Source organism: Pteropus vampyrus, unplaced genomic scaffold, assembly GCF_000151845.1.
Source record: "Pteropus vampyrus isolate Shadow unplaced genomic scaffold, Pvam_2.0 Scaffold92, whole genome shotgun sequence".
Lineage (NCBI taxonomy): Eukaryota > Metazoa > Chordata > Mammalia > Chiroptera > Pteropodidae > Pteropus > Pteropus vampyrus.
This window is the reverse complement of record NW_011888873.1, coordinates 756,090-766,273: the sequence shown is the minus strand read 5'-3', so window position 1 is coordinate 766,273 and position 10,184 is coordinate 756,090. Positions and strand designations below refer to the sequence as shown.

Genomic DNA, 10,184 nt, shown 5'->3' with positions numbered 1-10,184 from the left:
CGCATTCACAACTTAGTTAACTGGCGCAAGAGGCCTAGCTTTTGGCTTCTGTTGGCTTTTGACATGCCTTCCTCACTAAGCTTAATCATTTCTAGCTTTTGATTTAAAGTGAGAGACATGCGACCCTTTCTTTCACTCAAACACTTAAGAGGCCATTGTAGGGTTATTAATTGGTCTAATTTCAATATTGTTGTGTCTCAGGGAATAAGGAGGCCAGAGGAAAGGGAGAGATGAGGGAATGGCTGGTCGGTGGAGCAGTCAGAACATACACAATATTTATTAAGTTCACTGTCTTATTTGGGCATAGTAACAGCACCCCAAACAATTACAACAGAAACATCAGAGACCGGTGACCACAAACCACCATAACAAATATAATAATGAAAAAGTGTGAAATACTATGAGAATTACCAAAATGTGACAGAGAGAAGTGAGCAAATGTCACTGATAGACTTGCTCAATGCAGTGTTGCCGCAACCCTTCAATCTGTAAAAAAATGCAGCGTATACGAAGCGCAATAAAATGAGATATGCCTGTAACAGGGATTCCACTGTATTTTCCCATTCCAGTGAAGTTTACCTCCCACATTTGCAATCTAAGAAGTTAAATTTAAAAAAGAGGGGTAGGGAGGCTGGGAGACATAAAACTTGTGATCTAGCCTCGAACTTTTCACTGATTAACTGTGTGAGTTCGAGAAAGTTGTTTAATCTTTGGATTCCATTTCTTTATTTGAAAAACCAGAGACTGGCCTAAAATCTTTAGAGCTTCCTACCCTCCACAGATAACACATTCATATTCTCATTCTCTCCCTTTCTGCCTTCCCCCCCACCTCTCTCTCTACATATATCTCTCTCTCTCCCTCCTTCCCCTAAATTCTCTCTCCTTCCCTACCCCACTCTCTCAAAATTCAGAATTTCTATGATCTTTTAGTCTTAACTACCAAACCTTCATATCTACCAAGTTAGGCAGAGTTGACATTTTTTTTCTTTCTCAATTTCTCAAAACTGTTCCCTTTCCATTTCTCCTGCTGCCACCTAGTTCATATTTGTCTTTGTTCGGGCATAGCATCTCCATAACTTTTCGGTATTCCTGTTTTCTGGTCCCCATACTATTTAGCCTATACACTGCAATCAAATTAACCTCATTAAAACTTCTTTGTAATATCATTCTCCAGTTTGCAAATATTCGATGTTTCTCCTCAGGTTGCTGATTAAGTATGTTCTTCTTAGCCTTGTATTAAAGACCTTCGATATTCCGACTTCTACCTACTTTCCTAATTTAATCTCCCAATCTTACTTCCTATTTTAAACCAAAAAAAAGTATACTTTCCACAGGCTTGAAACAACCCAACTGTCCTGAGCTGATGAAACCTAGTGGTTCAGACTCTAACTTATAACATCTCCACTCCTTCCCTTTTAAAAGATAATGCAAACATTACTATTTTATTTTCTCTTGTCCTTCATTCCTCACATACAATTTAGTTATTTTCACCTTTTTCTTCGACATTTATTTCCTTCTCTTCTTAACCCTTGTCTCATTAAAATTATCCTCTCTGTCTTTGTAAACCAACGTAAGCCCTAGTCATGGTTTATCTATGTTCTCTCCACACAAAGGAAAAAGACAATTCATAATCAAATGAAAACAGGATTAAAGAAGTACTGATGATAAAACAACCAACCCTCTTCCTAAAGATAACATGGCATGCTTAGGTCTCAGGTCTCTTTTCTCACCATTTATCGGGCATAGCATCTCCATAACTTAGCATCTCATATCTCCATAACTCCACCACAATCAAGTCACAACTAATGCTTAATCCTTAAAACTGACAAGTAATTAAGGTCTCTACAACTGGCTTTACACATGTCATTTCCACTCCTTGAATTAGTCCCTCCTGATTCACTCTTCCCTCAGCTCTCACCCCATCCTAATATCTACCTACCCCACCTCACTAAGGTGACATGATGAACTACCCTGACCCTGATGGATCTCTCATCGCACTGGATATAGCTGAATGTTTATTTGTTCTTCTCCACTACTGCACTGTGAGCTCCTTGAGGGCAGGAAAGATGATTTGTTCATAGTCAGCTGTGTCTGGCCCAGTCAATGTTTGGCGCAGAGGAGATCCACAGGCGTTGGGTTCATAAATGAACAGATGGATGAGGATTAAGAATGGTAGGCAGGACTGAAGGAGGGGAAGGAAGAAAAGAAGGGATAATGTGGGATAATAATACATTCATCACTCCAAAATTAACAGAAAATCCAGGTGCAACCACCAGGCCAGTAACAACACTGCAGATGGCTGCCCTGGAGATGGTTCTAATTTCCAGCAGCTCAGAAAGAGGTCACCACCCATCTCAAAATGCTTCCAAATTGGCTAGAGGCAATGCCAGATCAGTGTCTGTACTGTAGGACTTATTATGAAACTCTTTACTTGAATATTCCATGAAGGATGAGGATTAAATAATGACTGATTTTCCTAAGTGGTTTGTAGAAGACATTTAATTAAAGATTTATCTCCACATATATAATAAAGTTTGGAATTAAGCAAAAATGTTGGCAATACACATAAATCTGGGACTTAAAAGGTAATTTTTAAAATACTTTAAAATGTGAAATATACTGATTCTTTATCTGATTAAATATATTTTAAAAATAAAAAGTTCCTCTTAGATATGAGAAAATGGCAACTTTCTGATCTTAGTTAAATGAGTTACCAGCATCACTCATTTCAAACACTCCTTTCCAGTGCCTAAGGATAAACTAACACTTGCAAATTCAACAATTAAGTAAGACAAAAAGATATAGTTTGGCTTCATCATCTATATAAGTTGGTCAAAAGAGAGCTAACCTACTGCAATTTCCCACTCATAAAGATTAAACATGCACCTAAGCTTTATGGCTTCCAGCTACTGTATCAGGTCCTTAAGGCCACAAATTAGGCCACCGAGACAACATTTAATGCACAATAATGCACTAATTTGATTCAGTTTCTGACTTTATGAGAAATCAGCCAAACCTGGGTGAGGGAAAAAAGTGGCAGTGGACTTGATAAGGGAGATAAAACATACTCGGTAAGATCCCTTTCACCTAGAATATTCAAAGACACAACTGCTCAAAGGTGGCTCAAGAGCTAAGTCTAAACACATACACTAAAAAGGTGGGGGATCAAAGGAATGAAAAGTGTTAGTTTGCACCGAATTTTTAGATTCCTCTTTTGGCACCTGCCCATCACATGGATTTAAATGATCTAACATAAGAACCCACAGGGGGTACTTCTAATGATTAATTAAAAGATACAAATGAAAATACAGTTGGCCTGAATGATTTTATTTAGTTCTCTAACAATCTCACTTCCTTTCAGAGTGACAAAAAATTTGGCTCATTTAAGATGTTCAGTTTTTCAAGAAACGGGTACACAAATGCACACTTTATTCAAATCAAACTTCAAACTTGTCAAATGCCACATCTGGCATAACAGTTATATCAACTGTTTTTAAAATTATGTTACCTTTTAAGTATTTTCACATTCATTTTAAAGCTTAAATATATAACAAGAAAAAGTGAATAATAATTATAATTGTGGAACCAGAGCGGTCCTTCTAAAACACAAAGACAAAGCCAAATATCGGAATTAATCTATCTAATTCGAGAAACAAATTTTCATGAGTAACTGTAATAACTGGATCAGCTGAAAAACAACCACAACTCTATAAGTAAGATAGAAAAACATCACCATTACCTAGTTTTAACACGTGCATATATCTTAAATCTACTGAAACCTGTCTCGGAATATATGAAGACTTAAGAATCTGATTTTATAAAATATATAAATAACGAGATAATTTGCTTTTTAAAACTTCTCCAATTATAACAGTCATTGTAAATATCCAGTTTTTTAAAAAAAAAATCTACCGAGCACCAGAGTTGCTTAACAAAAGCCACTTAATGAAATCATAGCTCAGTCACATGAAAAAAAAAAAAAACTTTGTATAGAAAATATTTATGAGTTTACTTTCCTAATGCATACAATTGCGTCCTTGTTTTCAAAGCCGTGCAATTCACATCACTGGCAACAAAAAATCTTAGAGACGACAGAAAGTTAGCTTCCTAGAAGAAAGCACTTTGAGTAAGAGCACTGAAGAACTAGAATCTCTTTAAAAACATCTCAGGAGTTTCTCTTTCAGGAAATATAGAAACAAACTGATAAACAGCACATCGTGCAAATATGTAGCCCTGCAATTTATCAATCGCATCCATTCTATCTGCATTCAACCAGTTAGTAATTAAACCTCAGAGCAGCACTCCTTCGGGGCGCAAAACATCTGGGAGAACTCTGCGACTCCATTTCAAAGATGCCATCTCTTGACTACTGGCCTCTTTTCACCTCACCTCCGCTGTGGATACTATTTCATAAATGGTAAGAATTAACCTAGCAGCGAGATCAATTAAAAATCAGTTAAGTCCTTAGCAGGCTCGAGTGTTACCAGAGAGAGGGGCGTGAAGCGCGTTGGGGATGTTTCCCAGGTCCAGCGCGCAGCGGAAGTCCTCGCCCCGGGGCCGCCCGGTAGCTCCGCGCGGCGGCGCCGCTTTGATTTCCAGCAATGGCTCCAAGACCAGAGCCGTGCGGCGGGGGCTGCCGCCGCCGCCTGCAGCCAGCTCGCAGCAGCACCCAGCTCGCTGATTCTCATTCCGTTCACGTCGCGAATCATCCCCTCTCCCGCCCCACCGTCCCGCCCCCGCCTCCACGCCAAGCCACCGAATCCAGGGCCAGCACTGAACTTTCCAGTGGGCAGGCGCCACGGCACTGCCACCTTCTAGCCGGGCTCTTTCTTTCAACCCCTTTTCCAGAGCTCGGGAAGGAGCAGGCTCTGCAGTTTGGCAGTCTGAGTAAAGCACCCTTGCAGCCCAAAGGCCGCCACACCGATGCAGCAAGTTGCATGCCCCCAGGCGCTAGCAACCTCGCCCACCCACCCTCAAGCTCTAACTTCATTTCTATCAAACTTACAGCAAAGTTGGCCTCAAGTGGCGGTGGAGGCAGTGCTCTCGAGAGGCGCACACCTTGTCGCCTCAGCGTGCCCCCGAGCGGGGATCGGGTTTGCTGGGGGTCTCACCCGGCTGGCGAGTCCGCATGGTATGGCCAGCACGCCCCGGCCGCTGGCGCGCCCCTCTCCCAGGCAGCAGCTCCCCACCCACGCGCCCCGCTCCCAGGCCGGCGCGGGGTAGATCCCTCCGCCCGCAGCCACGCCCGCGAGCGCCGGCGCTCGTTTCTCCAGTGCGGAAACTCGATCTGACTTTCCCTGGCGGCGGGACTCTGAGCCCGCGGGTACCCGGCAAGAACGTCCCGCTACGGGGCAGAGATCCCCTGCTGCGTAAGCAGCCAACTCCTGGCGAGGAGACGAGCGAGTGAGTGCCCAGGGTGATCTAGCGACACTCCGAAGACCAGTGTGGGGTTGCTCTAGTGCCGATGTTAGGTTACGGCCAGCACAGATTTGTGCAGAGAATATGGAATGTTTCTTGCTAGGAAAAGCGAAACATTAGTTTCGCTCAAAAAAAAAAAAAAAAAAAAGTCAGCTAAGGCAAATGAAAAGCTTCCCACGCCTACCTTTAGAATCTTTAGAACCTTCAGAGAATTCCTAAATCTGCATTTGAGTGCCTCGGTTCCTGGGCTGTAATAGCTGGTGTGGGGGGAGGGGGGCCGCGTTGAGTTTAAAGCTTCCAAAAGGTCTGAAAAGGAATGCAGTTAGAACGGAATCGACTACCTTCTTAAATCTACATTAATATCTTGGGGAAAATGAAAGCGCTCCCTCCGCGACCTCTTTTACAGAGTTAGTTAGACCCTATAACCTCGCCGACCCTGGTTAGGAACCCCAACGCCGGCCTCCCCCAGCGGACACCCCCGACTGCTACATCTGCGGGACAAAAGGCAGCTGTGCCGCCTCGTGCGCTTTCCCAACCGGTAAGTCACACCTCGCAAGCTGTGAACCCAGTCTAACCTGAAACTACAAGTTCCCTAGGGAGAGAGGGAAGCCCGGGTGTCCAGATGCCCCCTCCGTGAACTCTCCCAACGCCAGAGCGCGCAGTCCGGCGTTCCCGGCTGTGAGCCCATCTCAGCGCCGGCAAAGCTCCAATCGCGGGGTCCGCGCACCCTAGATACAGCCGAAGCCTGGAATGCTCCCGGGCATTGGGAAAAAACCCGGAGAAGAGGGCGGACATGATCTCCGAAAGTTTATGGGGCTCGAACATTTTAACATTGTGAGGACAAAGGGATCTGATTTCCCTGGAACTCGTAGACGGGGCTGCAGGGAGATAGGGGCGAGAAAATTTCCTTGGTTCAAAGTTATTGCAGTCTCCTCTTAAAGAAGGTGATTGAAAAAATAAAGGTGTCTAGCAGGTTATGGCTGGAAAAGAAAAATAATGCCTGCAGAATGAGTGTGCTGATTCGTAGCCCTAAGAGAACGTGGTGTATTCCCTGCTCACTATTTAGAATATACACAAACTCGCACACCCAACAAACACTATCATCCAAACACTTGGCCACAGCCATACTGCGCAAAGTGCTCCCGGAGTCACATGTCAATTTCATACTTGGAACACCTCGAAAGTAGGTGACCTGATCTCCAAGATCAACCAGTTTACGACCCTTGCCGAATTCTAACTGTTAACACAACACAATCTCACAAGACACACCAACGGGGGGGGGGAGGGGGGAGTCAAGACACCATCACGTAACATAAAATAACAAGATTTTTTAAATAGCACAAAAGAATTCTTGGAGAAAATTACCATTCATTCACATATAATGCTTACTCGAGCTAAAACATGTGTTTGAGAATCCCGATTTTCTAGGCTCACTGAGAAACCTAAATTGCTTGGAAGAAGTTGCACTTATTCGCCATAGGAACAGCCGAGAGCCAGAGATGATTTCCTACTATGGTTCTGCCACGTATTTTACTGATCCTTTAGCCCCAACGAAACGAAATAGAAGTGTGTTTTTGCTACCATCGAATTCTTTAACGTGACAGAGAAATGTAGTTCAAGCTCCACGTTTGTCCTTTTAATAGTGGACTCTCCCTAACCCTGTCCCCAAAGGCTCTTGGAAATTAGAGGACTAGGGGAACGTTTCCGAAAACGGCGCTTTCCTTCGGCACCGCCTCTGCATCCAGGTTATGGCTGGGAAAGAAAAATAATGCCTCGGAATGGCCCCCCCGAGTGTATGGTAAGTGAAGGCTGGGGTGGCGGCGACGGAGCTCACGCCCACGTCCCAGGACCAGGTCCAAGTTCGTGGTCCGCGAGGAACCCGGCAGGGAGCGCGCGCCTTGCAGGTGTCCTGACTAGAGGGCGCTGTGCCACTGCGAATCACGCGGCCCCGGATGCGCCCTCCCTGGGCACCGTTTCTATAATAAGTTACGTTCAAAATAATGCACAAACAGCATAGCTTTTCAAGTTCTTTTGAACAGTGCTACGTATTTTATGAATTCAAAAACCTGTGCATACCGATCTTTCATTTCTGAGCCATGCACAGCCACATGGGAGTGCAACTCGCAGAGCGGAGAGCCTATAGGATGTACACGCTTCACTGCACTAGCTTAGAGCCAAATACCCCACGTAATTTCATTTACTTAGAAACTTAAATACATAAGCTTGTACTAAACAAAGAACTCACCAGTCCACCCGAGTCCTCGGTGCTGCGCTTTAAAGTCCTTGGCAGCTCCGTAATCCTCACGCGATTTGGATATTTGTTAAAAGCCGTGCCTGAAGTACCAACTTTGCCTTCCTCTGATCTTCAGCATGTCCCCAACGAGGGTACGATCCGCCTGTGCTGCCCGGACCCAGGTGGCCACATCTCCGAAGGCGTCCTTCCTGGGTGAAACTTGAGCACCAAAAGAGAGCGAGATTAGAGTGCGCAGGGCTAGAGAGATAGCCAAAGAGAAGCCAAGTTTGTCAGGACATGCCCAAGCAGCACGCCGCGGAGTTTGGGAGTTGCGGCCGGGAGCGCGGCAGATCACCGCCTCTTTCCCCCCTCCCTCCCTCTTGGAGAAGCTGGGGGAGGGGAGGTGACGTCAGCGCCCCGCCTCGCTCCTCTCCCCGCGGCGCGGAAGGGATACTCTCGTGGGGTGCGCCTCCGGGACAGTAGCGGCAGCCAGCTGGGAGGCTATAGCAGGCTCTCCTGCATCAGTTGCGGTCCCTCCCGTGCAGCGTCTGCCGTTCTCTACTCCGCCGTGTCTCCTCGGCTCTTCCGAGCGCTGGCGTCTCTCGCACTCAGCACCTGAGCGGCCCCCGAGCCCCGCTGTGCTCTCCTCTCAGGCTTTCTTTCTTTCAAGCCCCCTCCCGCAGTGATTCCCACGCCTCGAACTGCAGGTGATGCTCTTCCTCTTCTGCAGCTGAAATTCGTCGCGACGTGTCGCCTGCCCGGTTTTTGCAGGGCGGAGGCACAAACAGTCTCTGCAGACTGGCCTGGACGACTTGTACTTTGTAACCCTCCAACTTCTGGAGGTGATATATTTTAAATACTTCTTGTACTCTAGCGCTGTTTGTGGTCTTTGTGTTGAAAATCATGGAACCATATTTTAATTTTCAAATCCTTTACAAAAGCGCATACATTTTTAGACCTTACTCTGAAACATAGAAGGTTCCAAGGGGTGGGGGAAGAGGTGGAGGAGGAGCCAATTTCTAATGTGCCTTACAAATCATCCATAGTGATAGGGCCAATACACAAATCAATTGTCTCTTCCTCGTAATGTAAACTAAGATAAATGTAAACAACGTTGAAGTTTAATTTATAAATGAATGTGTTGTTTTTATATAAGCGTCCAGACTCCAGGAAAATATCTGCTGTAGAATTTTTTTTAACACTAAAATACCCAAATAAAATCTCTCCTGTATAGCGTGAAATTCCCAGGGAGCCATCTATCTGTGAGTTGATTGACACTGTCCCCAGAAAGTCGGCATTAAAATTCGAAGATCTGTGGAAAAGGGCGAGGGGGCTCTGAACGGCTTCTTTCACTGCATTTGCAGCCATCAGTGTAAATCTAGTGGTCATTTTAGTTGATCTCTGTCTTTGGAAGGTAAAGGGCAAAACCTGGAGGACACAGGAAACAAGACAAGGTGTTAAATGGTTAAGAAAAAAAATTAAACGTTGAAGTATTTTGTGTGCTTAGCCTTCAGGAGGTGTATAACTTCTCTAAATTTTGGTTTTCTCATCTGTGATAAGGGAATAATAATAATGTTCCCCATGGTAAACTATATTCTTGTATTTATTCATTAAAATATTTATTGAATGCCATTTGTTTGCTAGGGAGATAACATTCATGCACGCAGGCAGCGCTTTTATTGAGTATCATATGAACTGTCTAGCAAGCACATCACAAGTAATACTAATTTTCTTACCCACCCTCCTTCATTGCAATGTCTCTATTTTCTCATCTCTAAAATTAGGAATGTTAAGCGGAGGTAGGTCATCACAAATGATTCAAGTTAGGGAGGGGCCAGGCGGAGAGGCTAGGAAAATAGAAAACTGTGGGAAAGGACCTTAGAGGCCTGGCGGACCCAGGGGCAGCTGGAAGGTGCCAGATTCCTGAGGAAGGAGGAGACTATATCAAAAGAAAGACTGTCTTGTAAGGTTAGCCTGTTAGTGCAGAGGACAGACTCCTCATGCTTCACTATTTCAACTACACAGACTCACTCCTTTTATGTCGATAGCTGAAATTAGAAGTTGACCATGTATTACGAGGTCCTATAAATGACACACATTAATTCCCCTCCCACCCCCCAGACACTGCTGTGCAAGTCAATTTGGTTTGCTATACTAATCTTTGGAGTTTTGGTTTGCTATACTAATCTTTGGAGTTATCATAGGTAAATCTAATTATATTTATTAAAAAAAGAAAACTACAAGCCAGAAGAACTTATACATACTAATTGATTAAACTAATCAAAATAGCTACTTTTAAAAACAAAGTGAGTGGGCAGAAAACGTTTAATAAAACCTCTAGATCTACGCAGACCAATACCATACGTAGCCACTAGCCACACATGGCTATTTAAATTAAATCAAAATTCAGTTTTTTAGTCTCACTAGCTAAATTTCAAGTACTCAATATCCGCTTGTGGCCAGTGCCCATATTGTTCTGGGCTGATTAAAGAACATTTTCTTCATAATGGAGAGTTCTATTGAACAGCACTGT

At 44.3% G+C, this 10,184-nt stretch overlaps 1 long non-coding RNA gene across 2 annotated transcripts in view; it reads left to right on the top strand.

Moving 5' to 3' along the window:
• Positions 1–5,323: 5,323 nt before the first annotated feature.
• Positions 5,324–10,184, top strand: part of LOC105294685 — a 194,255-nt gene continuing 189,394 nt past the window's right edge. For both annotated transcript variants that reach the window (XR_896086.2, XR_002781286.1), the window contains exon 1: positions 5,324–5,956. This is a non-coding gene — a long non-coding RNA (uncharacterized LOC105294685). The remainder of the gene's footprint in view (positions 5,957–10,184) is intronic.